This window comes from Podarcis filfolensis, assembly GCF_964270895.1.
Source record: "Podarcis filfolensis genome assembly, chromosome: 17".
NCBI classification, from domain to species: domain Eukaryota; kingdom Metazoa; phylum Chordata; class Lepidosauria; order Squamata; family Lacertidae; genus Podarcis; species Podarcis filfolensis.
Genome location: NC_139621.1, coordinates 21953289 through 21973212, shown reverse-complemented (window position 1 = coordinate 21973212; position 19924 = coordinate 21953289). Strand labels below are relative to the sequence as shown.

The 19924-nt window shown below is 42.0% G+C and overlaps 2 long non-coding RNA genes across 2 annotated transcripts; one reads left to right on the top strand and one right to left on the bottom strand.

Annotated features, from left to right (window-relative positions):
* Window positions 1-630: 630 nt before the first annotated feature.
* On the bottom strand, window positions 631-3091 carry LOC310752370. Its single transcript, XR_014542920.1, has 2 exons — window positions 3054-3091; window positions 631-776 (listed from the first exon to the last, which is right to left on the bottom strand). It is a non-coding gene; the product is annotated as an uncharacterized lncRNA (long non-coding RNA).
* Window positions 3092-3097: 6 nt separating this feature from the next.
* Window positions 3098-13002, top strand: LOC310752369. The gene is made up of 3 exons (XR_014542919.1): window positions 3098-3258; window positions 8893-9443; window positions 12686-13002. It is a non-coding gene; the product is annotated as an uncharacterized lncRNA (long non-coding RNA).
* Window positions 13003-19924: the final 6922 nt, after the last annotated feature.

The window sequence follows — 19924 nt, the reverse complement described above, 5'->3', positions numbered from 1 at the left end:
CACATTTATTAACCGTTTAGCTATTTTTTATATTTAAAAAATCACCTATACAACATAAAAAAGTGACAGTGACTCTAGTTCAGCCCTAAGCTGCCGTACACATTTGCATCCAATCTGATTCCTACCAATCAATGTTTAACCTACAGTGTGGATTTCACCATTCATCCTCCATGAATTTCTGTAAGACTTGGATGGATTACGTGGCACTACTGTTTTTCAAGTTGACTGTAATGTTTTCTAACACTTCCCTTTTTGTGGATGTACTTGCCTTCCAGGTTTCTGTTTCATTTCATGCTTCTTTTCTGCTACTTCTATATTGATAATCACAGAATTTTCTCTGTAGATGGGTTTGAAATTTCTTCATGCTTCCTCCTGCAAAACCTTTTGTTTCTATCAAAGGCGTCAGCAGGTATCTGTTAAGACAGACTTGTTTTCTTCCATTACAAAGGCAACTCTCTTTAATGAAGATAGGAGCTATCATATAGGTGTAGAGGTAATCCCTGGAGCATAGGAGTTGTCATTAACTGTCTTAGAAAACATTTCTGAGAAGTTTAACAAATGAGAAGACTTGAAAACTAACTAAAAGACTTTTCCAAGAGCTATTCATGAAATATTTATCTACTATTTCAGTGTGGTATGAATAAACAACTGTTTTATTCAATGAGAGATAAATTACGGTAGTCAAGTTTCATTTTGTTTTTCAATGGAGCCAGTTGCTTCACATCCATCAGGGGATTTGAGAATGGCTTCATTAATTCAAAAAATGTGTTGAACATCTAGGAAGAAGAAAAAGAATTTGGAGCAGGCAATATGGAATCTTCTATGAAACGTCTCACAGTTTTAACAGTCATGTATGTGTATTGTAGAGTTGTATTAAACAAAAAAGCCCCAATGATTCATGATTATTTTATTATGAATCTCAACCAGGACAGAAGCTCTTCAGTGACATTCTAACAATCTGCATGTGTAGTTTATTTTGTTTGCTTTAGGTTGCCTATTAAACACAAGTTGTACAACGCTGACCACTGCACTATTTGATTTATTGCAATGCGGAGTCTAATGTTTATCTATGAAAATGCTTGCATTAAAAAGGAATAACTTCCTAGTTCCCTGAAAACCTAAATAACAAATAGACACTCTTTGCTATTTTGTTTGCCCAGAGTGCTGGCTAAGTCTGATTGGTTATGCAACTTCATGATTCTGCAACTCCACTCCACCACAAACAGGCATAATTCCTGATTGGCTTGGATGACAGAGAGATCCAAGCCAATCAGGAATCGTGTCATGTCACTACATATATGGGATCCTCCTTAATGAGGGTCCTGGTTGTGCCCAGGCCCCTGAGACACCCCCTAGGTGGCAGGTGCTGGGCATATCCCAGGCCTGTCATTATGGCCCCACAATCATGCCAGGCTGTTTGAGCCAATCCGAGGCAGGTGGTGTGATTGGGGAGCCTTTAAAAGCAGCAGCGCGATGTGGCCAAGGCACTTGCTTCGTGCTGCCGAACACCCACCTTCCCGTCCCTATTTATAGGTTGCTGCATTGGCCTTGCTTCAGATGTTGGTCGGTCACCTGTTTTGGAACAGGGGCCAGGTAGGAGTTTTGTCCACTTGGCAAATTGGCACTGGCCACTTGGTTTTTGCCTACCCCTTTAGCAATCGTCACAACTTTGTAAGGTTTGGCGGTTAGGCATTGGCTTAGTGAAGTGTGTGCGAGGGGAGGTGCGGCCATCACCTGCCCCTCCATGAATAAGGGTATTCCGGTAAAGGAATCTGGGGGTCCTGGATCTCATGATCAAGGTGTCTCCCCTGCCAGGTAAGTATTGGGGGGGGGGTCCTGGATCTCGTCCAAAGTCCGGATGAGGGGCTAGGATCATGCCAGGACCACAGGAACCCAGGGGTGAGCTTCGGTTGGTCTTCATAGATGTTACTCCCTTGTTTGGTGTTTACCCTTCCAGACTACCTGCCAGAGAGGTGGGAGTCAGTTATAGTCAGTTACGAATGCCTAAGCCAACACCACTCCCTTTGCTGTAATCAATAAAGTTGTGGCCTAAATTTTGCCCAGTAACTTAAACCAAAAATACGTGTCAGTGTGAAGTTATTTTACTTGGTGGCCTTGGAGTGCAACCTATCAGACCGAGCTACATAGAACCAGAACTCATTGTAAACAAAGCAACACTATCCTCAGTAAGAGGTGAGGGAAGTGTCCATGTGTTGCTTAGGCAAACAGATGACCTTCACTGTCTTTCTGCACTGCTGTGTGAGAGTGTTTTCATTGCAGTCCCATCACAGCACAGTGCAGAAAGACACGGAGCTATGCCCAGTTGCCGTGGCAACACAGCAATGAGATTCCTGTCTCACTGCACTGTCACCCTTTTGTCTCAGAACCATGGGGATGACTTCCCTTTCCCCTGTGCCCTGCGTTTGGATACAGATTCTGGCACATATCGTACTGAGGCTAAATGGGATGCTTGTTTGACTACGCATGCAGATGTGCACCCAGATGCCCATTTGAAAGAGCACCTGTGCCAAAGGTCCCAGTTTCGCTGCACTGTACTGTGGCAGATTTTCATTATTTCAATGCAGCACAGCAAAGCTGGAAGTTTTGGCCCAGTTGCTTACAAGAAGGAAAGAGGGAATGCCTCCTCTCTTTCCCCACCAATACTTTCACACTCTTTCTAGCACCCTTCAATAAAAAGCACCCAAAAGAAGGGGAATTTTTGAAACATGGACATGTTTGTGTCATAGCTGGATCCCTGGTTCAGCTCGGCTCTAATGAACTGATTTGTTGTGAAAAGAGTTGGAAATGTTTAACTCAATCATGGAATACTGATGTGTCAATCAGTTAAAAGGTCTTATATGTCTATTAACTAGTGATCAATGTCACTGCATTGAAAAACCCTAGACTCAGCTTTTGTAAATGGGTTTGTGAACTTTGACCAAACTTCCCAAGTTCCTTTCTTTGTAATGACACACAATGAAGGGGCAGTTCAATTTGAGGCTGGCAGTTGGAAAGAATAGTGGAGACAGATGAAAGGTAAAGTTCTTCTTTACTGATATTGTGAACGATGACGGCAAACTTGAGTCCAGAAAGCATGCCTACTTTTGCTCCACCCTGTATTTGTAATGTAATTCCACAGGGAATGTATTTCACAGAGAAAAGATGGGGAAAGGAGGTGGCAGTTGGCAATTGGCAGTTGGGAGGTGACAGTTGGGAGTTAGTTGGCTATTCCTGTTTGTTCCATCTTTGACTGTGAAGGTGAGAGGGCTTCGTGCAGACACTGTCTGGAGGAGTTTGTAAAGAATACTTGCTCTTAAACTGTTCCCAGCCTGACAAGTAAAGAGATTTATCTTCAACTATTTGTGTATTTTTTTATCACAAATAGCTAACATTTATCTACTGGGGTAGGGGTCAATTCTTCCATCTCCATCCTATCACCACACAAGCCAATTTCCAGCCTAGCTACGTTCATGCTTGGCGATAATGAAGCAAGGTGGAGTTGAAGATTGGAGTCACCTTTCAACAGCTCCTTACACCAGATTTTTACTTGTTTAGCTGAAATACATTGTGTTCTTTCTAAGTTTTCAGCCTCAAAGAGTTAATGACAATCAGCTTTGGCTCAACACAATATGATGGTACATTATAAAGTGTGATCACAGGAGTAAGCTGTTTCATAATATCCACTTCTCCATCAACAGCAGGTCATGATACCACTTAGATCAATGTCTTCTCTGTTGATTCGCCTGAGATGGCTGTGGAAGGCTGGTAAGGGAAGAAGGAAGTGCTGTGTCTGCAGCACACACACAGTGTGCTTTCTTAGAAACTGAAACCATTTCTGATGCATTTACTATGGATTATATTCTGGCAAATGGAATGTGTTTACAGTTGATGGTCATTTCCTTGCTTGGCACTGCTAGTAAAAAGGAAATTAAATAACAAATGTTTTAGAGTGATTCAGGAGATACGGGGAGAGGTCAATCCAAAAAGCCAAAGAGACAAAGATCTGACATTAGAAGCTGTGCATGGAAGAATCCCTTTAAAAAAAAAAAACTGACTTGTTACAATGAAATGAGTCACATTCTCTATTCATTTTTTTTATAATAAAAATAAAATAAAATCAATAGTCAAAGTGACTATAACAAGCCGGAAACTGGACAGTTTCAATTGGGATAGGCATTGCTCTCAAATGCATCCTTGGAGCTCAGTGCCTTGCCTTGTTTTGTTGTGCTGTTATGGTTGTAAGCTCTCTCACATTCAAACTGTTGAACTGCTATGCATGTTCCAGTCGAAAGAGCCAACAGCACTTTTGTGTATTATACAAAAGCAATAATTCTTCCCCTCCAAACAAAACCTTTTTCAGAGCAATACAAAACCAGTCCCAGATGCTGTACTTGTCAGGGAATAATAACATTCTCATTGCACCTCCAGGGTATACAAGTCTCCTAACACTTTTGATGCATGATTACCCAACCAAAGTTGTGCTCTCTTGGATCCATTTTTTCCCTTTTACTGTTGCACTGCAGTGTGTCAGAGGTCTGGCTTTTGGATTCTGTTTAAGAACTCGAGCAATTTGCCAAAGCACTTATTCTGAAGTAATGCTGGAGGGTTCCCCTAGCTTTTGGTGTATGATCAGCAAAACTGCTCTAAAGGAGGTGTCTTTTTAGACCAGAGCGGCAAAATAATTCAGCGTTATGCTTTTTCTGCCTGTTGCTGGAAAATGAGGCCACAAATAAGTTTAACAGACTTGAACTCTGCAACCTTTTGGAAATATACATTTAAGTACAGGTATAGCAAAATGAAGAAATGATGCAATTCAGTCTATGTGGGACTGACGTTGGGTCTGGTTTGGAAGCTGCACCTAGTGCAGAATGTCACAGTGACCCTTTGTGCAGGAGTAGCTCACCATCAACATACGGTATAACATGGGTGTCGAAAGCTATGAACTGGCTGCTGATACCCTATTGAACCAGTTTTGAAGTACTTGTTTTGACATATAAAGTCTTAGTTTGTGCCTTTGTCATTTTTGTGTGAGCTGCTTGGACATCTTTGCTGCTGCAAGTTGCGACATGGCATCATGAATAGGGTAAAAGAAAAACAGATGTAAAGTTGTCTGTTTTGGCACACCACTGCTAGAGAACGCCAAAGTAACCTGTGTTGAAGCAGGGGTCCCAGTTCCACTCCCTGCCCTCCCAATAGATAACATCAACATAAGTAATGGAATGAACAATTAATGCAATAAATGCAGGTGTGGGCAGCATCCCTGTTCTTGGTCAAGATGAGAGGAGACACAAGGTGTCTCCCCCACCCCCACTATATGTTTAGTTAGGGAGTTGATCTCTAACTAAACCTCCCTGCTCCCAAACTAAGTCAGGATCAGATTCAGGGTGCAGTTTTTGAGTGTTCTGCAGGTTGATCTAGGGTTGGACTGCAGCTGTGTCCCAGATCATAGAGGCTGTGCACAGCCCCATTTTTTTTTAATGACCATTGTAGATTGTTGTAAACTGTTTAGAGGTCTTCTTTCAAGTAAGTCACATTTATATATTTTTTAAAAAAATCATTCAGTCACTGCCTAAATAAATAAGGGCTAATCACTCAAGCATTTGACTAAGTCAGGCATCAACAACCTGCGGCCCTCCATATGTTTTGGCCTACAACTCCCATGATCCCTAGCTAACAGGACCAGTGGTCAGGGATGATGGGAATTGTAGTCCAAAACATCTGGAGGGCCAAAGGTTGGGGACTCAAGGAAAATCGGAGCGCAATTTCCCTGTGCTGCTCTGGTTTGCCAGAAGCGGCTTAGTCATGCTGGCCACATGACCCAGAAGCTGTATGCAAGCTCCCTCGGCCAATAAAGTGAGACGAGTGCCCCAACCCCAGAGTCGGCCATGACTGGACCTAATGGTCAGGGGTCCCTTTACCTTTACCTAAATGAATTATTATTTTAATGTATTTCAATGCTTTCTGTCACTTTGAGGTTTTGTGAACAGCTAAGAGCAGTATGCATATACATAATTCAAACAAACAATGTATATTTTTGATAAAGAATTGGGTTAAATGGTGCTGAAATGTAGGGATGGACAGATCTCAGTCGCTCTCAGCTTTACATTTACATTTTAAGAATTCATTCAAACAGAGAATTCTTAAGTGATTGTGGTAGATTAAATCATCTTTCCTTATGTGTAACAAGAATGATAGCTTTTGTCCTCATGTGTTGTGATAAGGACCATTATGTTAATTACTATGACTGACATGTTACTGGATATGAAACCAAGGATCGTGATGATGGTTGAAGAACACTTCTTTAAAGAAGAAGAAGGGGGGGTGTCTTAGAGTGATGTGATACTGCTTCACCCATTAAAAGTCTTCCTCAGAAGTGTCAGAACAGAAACTTGCAACTGGAGACAGAATACTGAGCAAGTAAACATATGCCAAAAGCTTAGGTTTCTTTTTTCCCCTGGAGAAAAATTTCAATGGACAGAAATTAATTTCCTATTTAAGGTTTAATTAAATAAATGAGGAAATTACAGCTTTAATGTACAGTGTAGCCACCTTAGGAACATCAGGAAACCTTTACAAATCTATATATGTGTATATGTTTATTTAATAGATCAACTTCACCGCCCTACCAATTTAGATGTTTGTGAATTACAGCTGCTGCAATTATACCTAAAGGCAGCTTTAAGAGACTGCAGATAATCTACAATGAATATCTCCAAACCTTTCCTTCACCACAAAAAGGCTGCTTAAAGGAATCTTGTTCAAATTCCCTAAAATATTGTATGTGCCCTAATGTTAAAAAGTGTGTCTGTACTGGGTCTAAACTTGCTGTTTGTGACACTAGCAAAGATGACCCAGATTATAGTTTATGTTGACTAAGGATATCCCAATTTCTTGCCCTTGGGTTCTGTAATTTTTAACTATAATCTGAAAAGCATGACCTTGAAACATTTATACATAGAGACAAATTTCTAGCTTTTATTTCTATACAGCTCAAAGAAACAACACAATAGATATATAATCCCTGAGAAATACCTTAGGGAAATAGGGCTGTGTGTGTTTTTGGTGGTGATATCTGTGAGCTGCCTCAGCATGGTAGATAATTTACATTCGCTGACAGTTCAGGGGAACTGGACACAATGTCTTTCTCTCTTTTGACAACAAAATACAAATAAAATGGTGGCCAGACCCAAATTATAGAGTTTTTAGATCAATAATTCTCTAGCGCACGTCAACTGCAGTAATTACCTTGCCTGCTAATTGCATTAAGGAAAGGTCCTTTTCTCAGAAACAAATTACTTGCACACACAGATTGGAATTATAGGTATTTATTATCCACCACGCAACCAACATGTTTGCAGTTCAGTTGTAAACTGGGAATTTAATCTGATCAGAAATGGAGCAGATGAGAAAGATGCAGATTTACCCAAAATAATAACATATAAAAGATCTGCCTATCACACATGGTTCTGTACTTCCAAGATGAAACTTTTCAATCTGAAATGGCTGGCTTTCTGTATCTTTCTTATTTACATGGACTAGAAAGTTGTGGTGGGGTGAATTTTGATTTGAATTGTGAACAGAGGTCAGAAATGACAAGGCAGAGACCATGAGCTGGGTGAAACTAGGGTCACTTCATTTTAACAAAAGGAGATTTGAATGGGAAAAGACTGGGCTGAAAACTATTATTGTGGTTCAAGGACCCGATCCCCGCTTAGTGGAATGAAGACACACGGACACGTAATATAAGGTTAATGGGCAAGAAAAGGCCACAACTTTATTGATTACAGCAAGTGAAAGGTATTGGCTTAGGCACTGGATCACGTCAGTTGACTCCACCCACTCGGAGAGGGGTGAGTCTAAAAGGGGGTTTATTCACCAGTAGGTGGAGCCTGTTGATGGTAATCCAACTATAAGCTCTCCCCTGATGTCACCGAGGGTCGTGCCATGGCTCCCTGCCACACAGGCATCGGACAGGATCCACGACTGCCGGATTCCTTTAACGGAATACCCAAAAATTGAAGGTGTAGGCGATGGCCACACCTAGCCCTTCCACACACCACAAACACATTATTCCAATGCCTAACCTACCCACCAATACCACAAAAGTTGTGACGGTTGCTACGAGGTAGGCAAAAAAAACCACAAAGCCTAATGCCAAATGGAAAAATTCCTACCAGGCCCCCTGGACAACCTGGGTGACCAACCTAAGGTCCATAGCAAGGCCAAGAGAAAAACTGAAACCCTGAGCTCTAAGGGAATGGAGGGTGGGTGACTCGCAACGGGACAGCGAAAAGCGAGGCCGCGTGGCTGGCGCAGCAGCAAGTTAAGCTGCTGTCCATGCCCCTTCCAAGCCGCCTGGTTGGGCGCTTGCCCATGGGCGTGGTGTGCCAGCCAGGTGAGTGGATGGCAGGGGGCCAATGCCCCCTGCTTGAGGCAGAGATCGGATCCCGCCCACAACCCCTCTCCTCTTGCAGGAGGAGAGTCTTTCTCTAAAAGGCTACTGAGCCTGGTGTTATTGGGCAAGCCTAGCCTGCCTGGTGGAGATGTGGTAATAATACCATGCCCTCCCTCAGATCGCACCTCTTTGGGGGATGTGGGAGGGCTTTCTGCCCACCGAGTGGCCCACATCTGTAAGAAGGGGATACAAGTTACCCTGCCAATGGGTCCCCAAATCTCAAGACTCACCTGCGAAAAGTTCCCCAGGGTGTTCATCTGTTCTTCCTTCTTAGTACCTTTCACACATATCCCTGCCAAAATGACCAATAAAACAAAAAAAATCAACCTATTGAATTTACTGGTACCCCACTAATTGCTCCTCTACTGGTCAACAGTACAAAGTAAGTGCAAAACTGATATGAGACCAACTATCTATCTCCTACTCTGCTTCATTAGGTGACCAGCTCTGTCTTTCAAGGAGGATGGGATAGCTGCTACCCAAGCACTGAAGAATCAAGAACTGGACAATATCCGCTTAAACAACTTGGCTTGGCTCTGTCCATCACTGATGCTGATGTGACACACACCCACACATTGCATCCTTGTCTTCCCCCTTCTTGACCCAATCCCACAGACAAACAAGTCTCAGTTTGGACACCAGAAGAGCAAGGTAGAGGGACAGCATTCTGTGCTTTGATTATTTTATTTTAGCCTTAGAGAAGGAATACTTCCAACTATGCTTGATTTGCTAAGAGGGGAAGGTTGGTATTTTTCCCCCCAACAGTTATTGGGTCAATAGAAGATTTATCTACCTCTTTGCTTCTTGTCTTGGCTGATTGTACATGATACTACTCATTTACCATGAAGTAAATCCAACTGAGTTTATGTGCCCGATGTCTGGCTTTCTGTTATAAGATTTCTGCCTAAGGCTGCAATCCCCTATGCACCTGCCAGGGAGTGAATCCAACTGAAACCAGTGGAATGTACTTCTAGATAAAAATGAGCAGGTATGTACTGTTAGTCTCAATCCAAGCATCCATTGCATTGTTTCTGTCGGTACCCTAGCAATTCTCCCATGTGGTGGGAAGACTCAGTAACAAGGTTGCAAATCATCAAGCACTGCTCTAGCACTGGAATCTTGATTTCAGGCCTAGCTCTCACAAAGAACAGACTCAATGGTGAAAAGATTCCTGGATTATACAATTTCAGGTTACATAAGGGGGTCACATTGTTGATATTTCTCCTTTAAAAATAATTCCCTATACAACTCAAATATCGATATGACTTGCCGTTCCCCACGTCCATGTAGTGTGCAGTGATGCAGTACCCTGTTTCATGTTTCCTGGTCCAGGAACAGTTTTACTGCATCATCTGTTTGGTGTGTGACTAATCCACAGTTGGGTTTGTTAAGGTTCACGTCCAAACTGCAGATTTCCAGACTGTGATTCTGATTTGTGCTTAATGAAGCTAATCCTGCCCCAGAGAGAACATCCATTTCTCATTGTTCTGTGATTACCTTGCAACTAGTGCTTCTAGAATGAAATGCAACATAGTTACTGGCTAGTTATGGCTGCTTACGTGCAATTAGTAAAAAAGTATGATAGCAGCCTTTACGGAAAGTTGTACATCTCTGAAAACCAATCTACAAGCTAACAAATGTCAGCATGCTGCTCACCATGCAGGGTTCACTCCAGCATAAGAAATAAGTAAAAACTAAGACTGATTAAGTATCAGAAAGAAAGTGTTCACTAATAATCATTGCAATGCAGTTTACCTGCCAAATTGTCCACATTATATACTTGAGGAAGTCCTACCTAGACTTCAAATGAAAGAATAGATTTTTAATGTGCCATTTTAATGGAATCCGATGGGTTTTGGCAGTTCTAGCTGGGCAGATAATGTGCAGAACTGCATTCCTTCAATTCCCCATATCATCACCATCTTTGACCTTTGATACAGATATTTAAGCAATTTAATATAAGAAAGATTCCCAGTGCATCTGTGGTTTATCACAGCTTCATGTTCCACATCTTCTACAATATGGAGCTGGGGAAATGTACAGAATAGACTCTTGCAGTGAAAAGGAGAAAATGGCAGGATCAGGAAGAAACCTAAGCCCACTTCATATAATGTCATTGAACTGTCTAATGTTGACAGGGCCCCAATTTCTATGGCTAGAGGTAAAAATGTTGAAACATTATTGGAGCTGTAGAATAGTATGACTGCTTCTCAAGTAGTAATATGGATATGGATATGTTTGTGCTCATACTGAAATTGAAAAGAATAACATGAATTCATCTGCTACTCCAAGTGACCATAAAACTAACAGAGGGGGAATAACTGAATGCCTAAGTCAGACCACAAATGCCAACCACAAGCCATAGTAATTTCTTTCATGTGTTTATCTTATTGTGATAGCATAACACAGGACTGTGTGTTTTACTTTAACTTTCAGTGGGCTTTCTGGTCTTCTTCACAACAGCTCTTCTTCAACTATGAAAGAGGAGAAAACTTCAGAACTTTTTTCTCTACTCTCATTGTTCCATTAATTCCTTTATTCAATTATTCACTATTTATTCACTAGCCCATACAGGTGATGTTTTGCCAGTATTCTATCTTGAAGGATAAAAATATCACCCACTTCCTTTTCTTGGCACTCTCTCCACTCCAAAGATGTTTGCTTGACTCCAATATCTGAGGCCTCATTCTCTCTGATGCCATAAAGCTATATCTGGACCTATATCTGAGGTTGCAGATGAACACAAATGACATGAATGAATGTTCCTCTATGTAAGGAGCTGTTGACAGATGACCCCAGCATTCAGCCTTCTCTGGCCTCATCAAGACCAAGTATAAACACAGCCAGGCCAGAAGTTGAGTGTTGTAGTATTGGGATGGGAATGGAGATAGAGATGTCAGCCCCACTCTTACCAGTAGATAAAGTGGGTAGGTCGGAAACAGGAATAAAGAGAAACCAGGCAGTTTTTAATATGAACAAAACTTGGAGATTGGTTTTAGGTAGTGCTAGGTTTAAAAAGTTTATAGAAGTTAAAATGAGAGTCTTCATCCAGAAGTTGAAAGCAGAGAATATTCCCTCAGAAAATAAAGTCCCCTCGTCAAGTGGTGTGAGCTTAGAATTCATCTGTGGAAGGGTTTCGGCTTGCATGGTTCTTCTCAGCCAGAATACTTTATTCTGATTTTAACACAATACTCAAAATGGAGGTCATGGCTGAAAAGCTTGAGAAAAACTAACACAGCATAGACCCGATGCTTCTTGCCCCCTTCTTGCAAACTTGTCTGGGCTGAGAGGTGCTCTGATTTATAGCATTTAGGCTGGAGTCAATGCACACATGTATGTGGAGAGTGCATTTAGGGTTCCTCGGGCCAATGAAAACTACAGTTTAATTGATTAGGGATGTGGCAAAATTGGTTGTTGGTTCTTTCATTTAGATGAGGCAAAATCTCAAGTGGCTCCTGTGGAACAAATTTCTCACATTTAGCACTCTGCTTATATCACATAGGGGCATGGATTGTATAACTGGATGGATCTTCATGTGTCTTTTTTTCTCTCTACCTGTAGATAGCTATGCTTTTGTGTGTGTTTCTTCCTTACATTATGTTTGTTCTCTGCTAGTTATTAGAACAGACATGACCTTTCACATAACTAGGCGCATGCTTTGGACAGAAGTTTGAAGAGGCAACCTGTGTAGTGTTGCAATTCGCTCGGCCCAGCACACAGTGCTTTTAACAAATTCTCCTGCTTGTGAACATCACACTGATCCATAAATATGCCTAAGGAAATGTTTCTACAAAAATGGCAAAGCAAATGAGCTTAGACTGCAGAGCCCCCTGAGTACCGGTATCACAAGGAGAATGAATCTATTTTCACATCTTAGTGCATTAGAGAGAAATCCTTATTTAATCAAATTTGTAATGATGTCAATGGCTCCACAAGCAAAAGGGCTTGCCTGGAACAGCTGCTGTATTAGGAAATCTGTGCTCCCAATTTGCTTCAGATAGGCCAAGAGGTAACAACAATGCTTAACATTCTTCAAGGTTTCCTTGGAACACTTTGCTGCTATAATGGAAAGACCAGATGAAGTGAATTAAAATGACCTTGCTGTGTTGAATTAGTAAAAATTCGTGTATTTGGGCACTAAATCAATGGCTGGCAGCAACATGGCTCAGCTGTATGCAAGTCTGCGGTAGGCTTCTCATAATGTGACATGCAAACTATCTTTCTTTGCAGATGCCAGCACTTTCCCTAGCACTCTCCCAGAACCCACTGTGCTAACACCTGTCTGAACTTGAAGTTTGGATTGAAAGTGGCTTAATGGCTTGGCAGTTGTGCTGTACAAAGCCATGTGGATACTAGCACAGATTCCCAGGAGACACCAGGATTCTTGTTCCTGGAACTAGTGAAGAAATCTAAAAGCAAAGGACAACAAAATTAATCATTGCCTTCAGCCTCAAATTGCATCAGCCCCAAATGTTATATAGCACTGTCACAAAAGCAGTGTTCCACCAAAACAAAGCTAATGGTTCACTCAGCATATTCCGTTACAAATCCTTATTAGCACAATTAATTCTCATTAGCTCGATTCTATTCAAAGTCTGAATTTATCTGTACCTATTGGTTGTTGTTCAAAAAAAGAAACACATGAATGTTTTGTATTGATCTCTGCAAAATGTATTTAATAGTGACAATTAAATGTTGAAAAGGGACTCCATCCCACATATGCTGGCATAGATATCTAATGGTACAAAACATAGTTTTGGCTGGTGGGTAAACATCTAATAAGGGGAGTGGGTGGCGCTGTGGTCTAAACCACTGAGCCTCTTGGGCTTGCTGATCGGAAGGTTGACAGTTTGAATCCCCGCAATGGGGTGAGCGCCCTTTGCTCTATCCCAGCTCCTACCAACCTAGCAGTTTGAAAGCTTGCCAGTGCAAGTAGATAAATAGGTACCTCTGTGGTGGGAAAGTAAACGGCGTTTCAGTGCACTTTGGCTTCTGTTATGGTGTTTGTCTGTGGACAAACGCTGGCTCCCTCAGCCTGAAAAGTGAGATGAGTGCCGCAACCCCATAGTCGCTTTTGACTGGACTTAACCATTCAGGGGTCCTTTAATCTAATATTTCCATATCAGAAGAATTACTATATAATTGGGCTATACTAGTAATTCATTGAGACAAAAGCAATTATTCTAAGCATCACTTACATTGCACTTGTAAATGCTTTTGCTAACTACCTAAATATCAAAGCTACTATTAAGCATACCTATGTTCGTAAGTATAATTCATTTATATTATACCAGAAAATGCAATAGGCATTCAGCTATTGTAGCACATCTGGTCTTACCAGCTATACAAAAGCACGCGCACGCACACACACACCCCGCCTTGAGGAATAGAATTGCTCTCAACATGCCAGCCGTGTCCTTCATTGCAACTTGAATTGAAAACATTAGCTAGGTACTGTTACAGCAGAGGAAATGCAAATGCAAATAAATCCACTGTAGTTTTGTGTGCTAATAACTTTGATCTATAGGCTCCATTTTGTTTGTTTGGGTTTTTTGTGGTTTGAAGACTTACTCATGTGCAAATAAGCAGCAGTGAAGCAGCAACTAGAAAATCAGATCTAACGAATGTTAGAATTCGTGCATTACCAGGCACACAGAGAGAGTTCACTGTCACATTTTCCTTGAGATAAACTGAATGGCTGCTATTCATACTGCAAGAGCAGCCTGTTCTGAAGGCATGACACATACTCTGTGGGGTCAATAGTGTTTGGCTGTGCCATATATAAGAGCTACAGGGAGGCATCTCAGAACCTGCTCTTCCATCCAGCAACAACAATTATGGAGGTTACCCAGTGAGATGGGGCTCTAACAGTCCTGGCTTACCAAGTGGATTTTGGATCCTATATTCTATGCACTTAGGAACAATATGCAGAGTGCTTCAGCTGAAATTGAAAATTCCTTAGAACAGTGATTGCAAACTTGTTTATGCCCAGCATACGCAATCTAGAGCCTCACTGCTAAGTAACACATTTATAGAAAAGATCTATAAAATTAGAAACCCCTTTCATGTTGCTCATTTGCCCTTTATATAGCACTTCTGCTGTGCAAAAATATTTCAAGATAATTCCCCTCTCAACAATTAAAAAAAAAAGAGTTTGACAAAGATAGATGTTTCAGAGACACCCAGCTGTGGGTCCATTGCTGTGCTGGATATGTGAACCTAGATTTAAGTTCAAAGCATTCTAACATATGCATTTTCTGGGATCATCAGCACTCCAGTATATATCAAGTGTCTGTTTCCCACAAAAGTATTCCTTTTAGGGGTAGCGAATAGCTGGAGAGGTACAGGGGAAACAGTTACTGTTGCACCAAGCAGTGATAGGAGATTAAAACCACCCACATCAGTAAGGGGCTGTGCTGAAGCTCCTGTCCTGATCAGAGCAACTATAGAAGCATCTGACTATGCCATTCAAATAATGCTAATGGCATTCATAGAGGCATGAACTACACCTGATACACCAGGTCTGAGAAACTCAAGTTCCTTTAAAACATTTTTATACTTCCCTCCACCAGTAATCCCAGGTCGCTTCATAACAATTCAATATAATTCCAATAAAATCAAATATTGAGATACAATAAAATACATCACCATTCACAACAGGTCAGATAACTGCTACCCAGATTCAGCAATAAGTATCCACAGATGCCTGAAAAACCACACAGATCTTCAGCTTGCTTTATTTTTGGGTGGAGGCAGGGGGTGGGGTTCCATAAACTGAGCGCCATTGAAAAGGTCCTTTTCCCAGGTTGTCTCATGGTGAATTTCAGAATATCATCATTCTTATTTATCCAGCTATCAATAGAAATATAGATTGTGGCTGCTATTTATTAGATCTAGATACTAACCTACCTCCCAAGAGTTTGAGGTGGCATATTAGGTTCTACACACTCCGATTTTATCATCACAATAATCCTGTGAGTCAGGTTATTCCGCCCTATGTGAGAAGCCCTATACAGTGTTGTTCATATTGTGGAGGGAGATATGGAGATAATGGACCTGCCCTACTCTCTTTGTTATGTTCCTGGTCATCACCCATGAGTTGGAAGGGTGTCTGTTTATACCTGGGAGCCTACGCTCCTTCACATCTTAGAACCCGGGTTTTCCAGGTTTGGGCAACCCTACACAACTGGAGCAGCTTCCTTGCTACAGTCTGTTGTCCTCATTGGAAGCTGACTCACACCAAGCCTGATCATGTATCTGTCAGGCGTAGAGAGTCATCCCCTCCTTTCAGTAATTTTACAGACAAGAATTAACGAGCAGTTTATATTTTATAATTCTTTTTATTCAGTCATCTGGTTGCAAGCAAAAATCCACATCTCTCCACAAGGAGAGCAGTTGGCTAGGACCCTCGTACCTGGGGGACCGCCTCTCCTGGTATGCCCCACAAAGGACCTTACGGTCCTCAGATAATAACATTTTGGAGGTCCTGAGCCTCAAGGAGATTAGATTGGCCTCGACCAGAACCAAGGCCTTTTCAGCCATGGCCTTGGCCTGGTGGAACGCTCTGTCACAAGAGACCAGGGCTCTGCAGGATTTGACATATTTCCGCAGGGCCTGCAAGACGAAGCTGTTCCGCCAGGCCTTTGGTCAGGATTCAGTCTGACTCCCCCTCACTTTTCATAAGAACTTGCATGAAAGTGGCCTCCCAGTTTTTCTCACAGGCCCATTTACTGTAAGTTCAGCACAAACAGTTGGGCCTGGTGAGCATTTAAGGTTCCCAACCCTAATCTGATTGGCATCTGACTGGATTTTATTCTGATCCTGATCTGATTTTAGGGTGTATTTTAATTGATTGCCTGATTTTAGGTTAATGTGTTATACACTTGATGTTAGCCGCTCTGAGCCCAGTTTTGGCCAGGGAGGGCGAATATAAATAAATATTATTATTATTATTATTATTATTATTATTATTATTATTATTATTATTTTTTCCGTCTTCCACAACATCTGAGGCGCCAACAGGAAGTCCCTCCTCCTCTCTGCATTCTTTGTTCTCTAATACGGACAGACCTCCTAATTCTTGGGAAGAGAGGGTCCCCCAAACTCTCTAATGACATCTCTGCTGGCTGTTCCCTCCCTTCTGTTTCACTTTCCATTATCTCGTAACTAGGTAACTCCTGTCTAAGCTGTTCAGTGTCTGTGTCTCTCTCTGTTTCTGAAACTGCTGGAAATAGGGGGGGGGGCACAAATCTCCCCCCTCCTCTTCCAAGAGGAGCTGATTTGCCTGAGAATGCATTCCCCAATCCTCTGATTCAGATCATTCCCTGGCAGTATCTCAGCATGAGCCACATTGACTGGAAGAAGCTCTCCATGATTTCAGACAGAATTCTCTCCCAGTCCTACCTGGAGATGCTGGGAATCAAATGTGGGACCTCCTGCATGCAAAGCAGACACTCCGCTACTGAGCTATGGCCCTTCACAATGTATGAAGGCAGTGGGACATGCCTGCATGATTGAACAGGGCTAGAGAGGCTGGCTCAAATCCCCTCCTTCTCAGTGAGCTTCAGGGCTGAATGAGTATTTGAAGCGCCATATCCCTATTTCAGTTTTGTATCCACAATGCACTCTAAGCATAGTCTGAATGCCATGAACAGCAGCCCTCAAAGGGTTCAATAAATGTCCTTATTTTGATGCCGACTTGGAGCTATTAAAATTGCACCCAGCAGGTCACAATATATGGCTCATAGGCTGTAGTCAGTTTAGTGTGTCACAAATTGCACAGTTTTGCCATAAACAAACCAAGAAAGCTCTGCAGTATGTACTATAACTTAAAAATGAAGATTGCTTCCACGTCTACTTTGCGTTTATTACTCCAAAGCAACATATTCAACAACGTGACTGCCGGCCCCAACAAATACGTCATCATGCAACAGATATATTTTAAGTAATAAAGTAACTAAAATGAGAATAAAATGACTAAAGAGGGATCGGAGTAAATTACATTTCTGATTCCTGTTTGGGTTTGCAAATACTTGTTCAGAGTAAACTGGTTTGTTAAAGGGGTTTCCCCTCCCCAAGCAATGGTATTTAAAGGTGTGTGTGTGTGTGTGGTGTGTGTGTGTGTGTATTTGCTACAGCAGCAAGAAAGTTTCTGGAAGAATGGTTAGAATATAAATGGTTTATTACAAATCATAAACATGCAACACATAATTCAAGAGACTCCAGTAGGAGAATCCATATAATTTTAGCATAATGTATCCACCTGAATGCATAATGGATCCAACCGAGTTGTATCAAAATGAGATGGTAAGGGCAGAAATGGGAAGCAACTTTCTTTAATGCCAAGCATTAATTGAAATACAGAGCAAAGCACAGTTTGTATAAAGATTTATGGGATGTAGACATGAAAGCATGGTGATAAAAATATTCAGCCATTTTCGGGAAGTAGATGCCATTTAATTAAAAGCTGTAATTAATAAAACTTAGGATACTGAGATTTCAGATTTGAAGTACCTACACATACCTTGTGCCTAATTGATGGGATCTATATCTGGGAGTTGTTCTTTAATTATTGAATTTATCCACTTAGCACCTTCATATCACATTCTTATTCCTCACCCATCATCTGTGGGACAATGAGGAACAGATTTTCAACCAGGAAATTTTCTGCTACTGTAAATACAAGAAAACAGAAGTTGTGCATTTGTGTGGAGCAATGGGGTGATTTCTGTGAGAGAGAGAAGAGTATGTGTTTAATTTAGATTATAGTGAAAAGCTTACCCCTGTGTCATTTATTTATTTCTTACAATCATCTATTTTATGAAATCCTTAAAATGACTGCTTCAATATATTTTAACTGCCCCTTCTAAGCAGAACTGAGAAACACTGAGCTAGTAAACACATATGTACATTCAGCTGTCCTTCATGTGCCCAGCCAATAAGATATCCAATGTGGTCTAGTGGTTTGGTTTGTTAGATTAGAGCTCGGGTTCAAATCCCCAGTCAGCCATGAAGCTCAATGGATGTCCTAGGGCCAGTCATTGGGCTGTATTGAATGCTTGTTCCACTAAAATTAGACCTGTTGAAATTAAAGAATAACATAATTTTGAGTTGGTCTACTCTGGATAGGGGATATGCGGGTGGCGCTGTGGATTAAACCACAGAGCCTAGGACTTGCTGATCAGAAGGTTAGCGGTTCGAATCCCCGCAACAGGGTGAGCTCCCATTGCTCAGTCCCTGCTCCTGCCAACCTAGCAGTTCAAAAGCACATCAAAGTGCAAGTAGATAAATAGGTACCTCTGGCGGGAAGGTAAACGGCGTTTCTGTGTGCTGCTCTGGTTCACCAGAACCGGCTTAGTCATGCTGGCCACATGACCTGGAAGCTATATGCCGGCTCCCTCAGCCAATAAAGCGAGATGAACACCACGACCCCAGAGTCGGTCATGACTGGACCTAATGGTCAGGGGTCCCTTTACCTTTTTACTCTGGCTAGGACTAACATTGGCCACAACCTATAATTTATCAAAGCCATTTCCCATTCCACGCACACAGGATGGAATAGCCCCTGCACCATTGGAGGGTCCTCGGCCACATCATCCCTAGGCCATCCAATTCAGACGGTCCGGGGGGCATGGCGTGGGCCATTTAAACTTCCCGCGGTCAAGGACTCGTCCCTTATCCTCCCTGCTCGGTCAGTTCTCCCTCCCTCCCTCCCTTAGGTTAGGCTCTTTATCTCTTGACCTTGCTATGGACCTCAGTAAGTCACCTGTTGAAGGGGCCTGCTAGGAATTTTTTCCACTTGGCAAACTGGCACTGGCCATTTGGTTTTTCACCTACCTTGTAGCAAATCATCACAACTTTGTAAGGTTTGGTGGTTAGGCATTGAAGTATTCGGTTGAAGGTGAGGGGAGATAGTGGCCATCACCTACCCCTCCTAATTCAAGGGTATTCCGTTAAAGGAATCCAGGGGGTGTGGTCTCTGTCTGAAGCCCCAGACGGGGGGCTAGGGCCATGGCATGACCCCTAGTGGTGATCCTGGGGGAGTCCCTAGTTGATGTGCATCAGCACGGCTCCCCCTACAGGTGGTTAACCCTTCCTGCAGACGGGCAGGAGTCAGATATAGTTGTGTGGTTTCCAGTGCCTAAGCCAATACCACTCACATTCTGTAACCAATAAAGTTGTGGCCTTTTTGTCCCACTAACCTAAAATACTATTTCATGTGTCTTTATTCCACTTCCTGGGAGGGTTTGGGACCTTGCCACGCAACTCAGTCTACCTCCCAAGGCTATTGTGAGGATAAAATGCAGGGCAACAAGAAACATAGATACATAAATAAATATTACATAGAAATGACTATTCTTGTGCACCAGTGCCTCCACTTGAGACCATGTATGTGATCCCCATGAGTTATTAATTTATTCCTTTCATTTATGTGTCACTTCCTCGGCTCTCAAAGCGATTTCACAATAC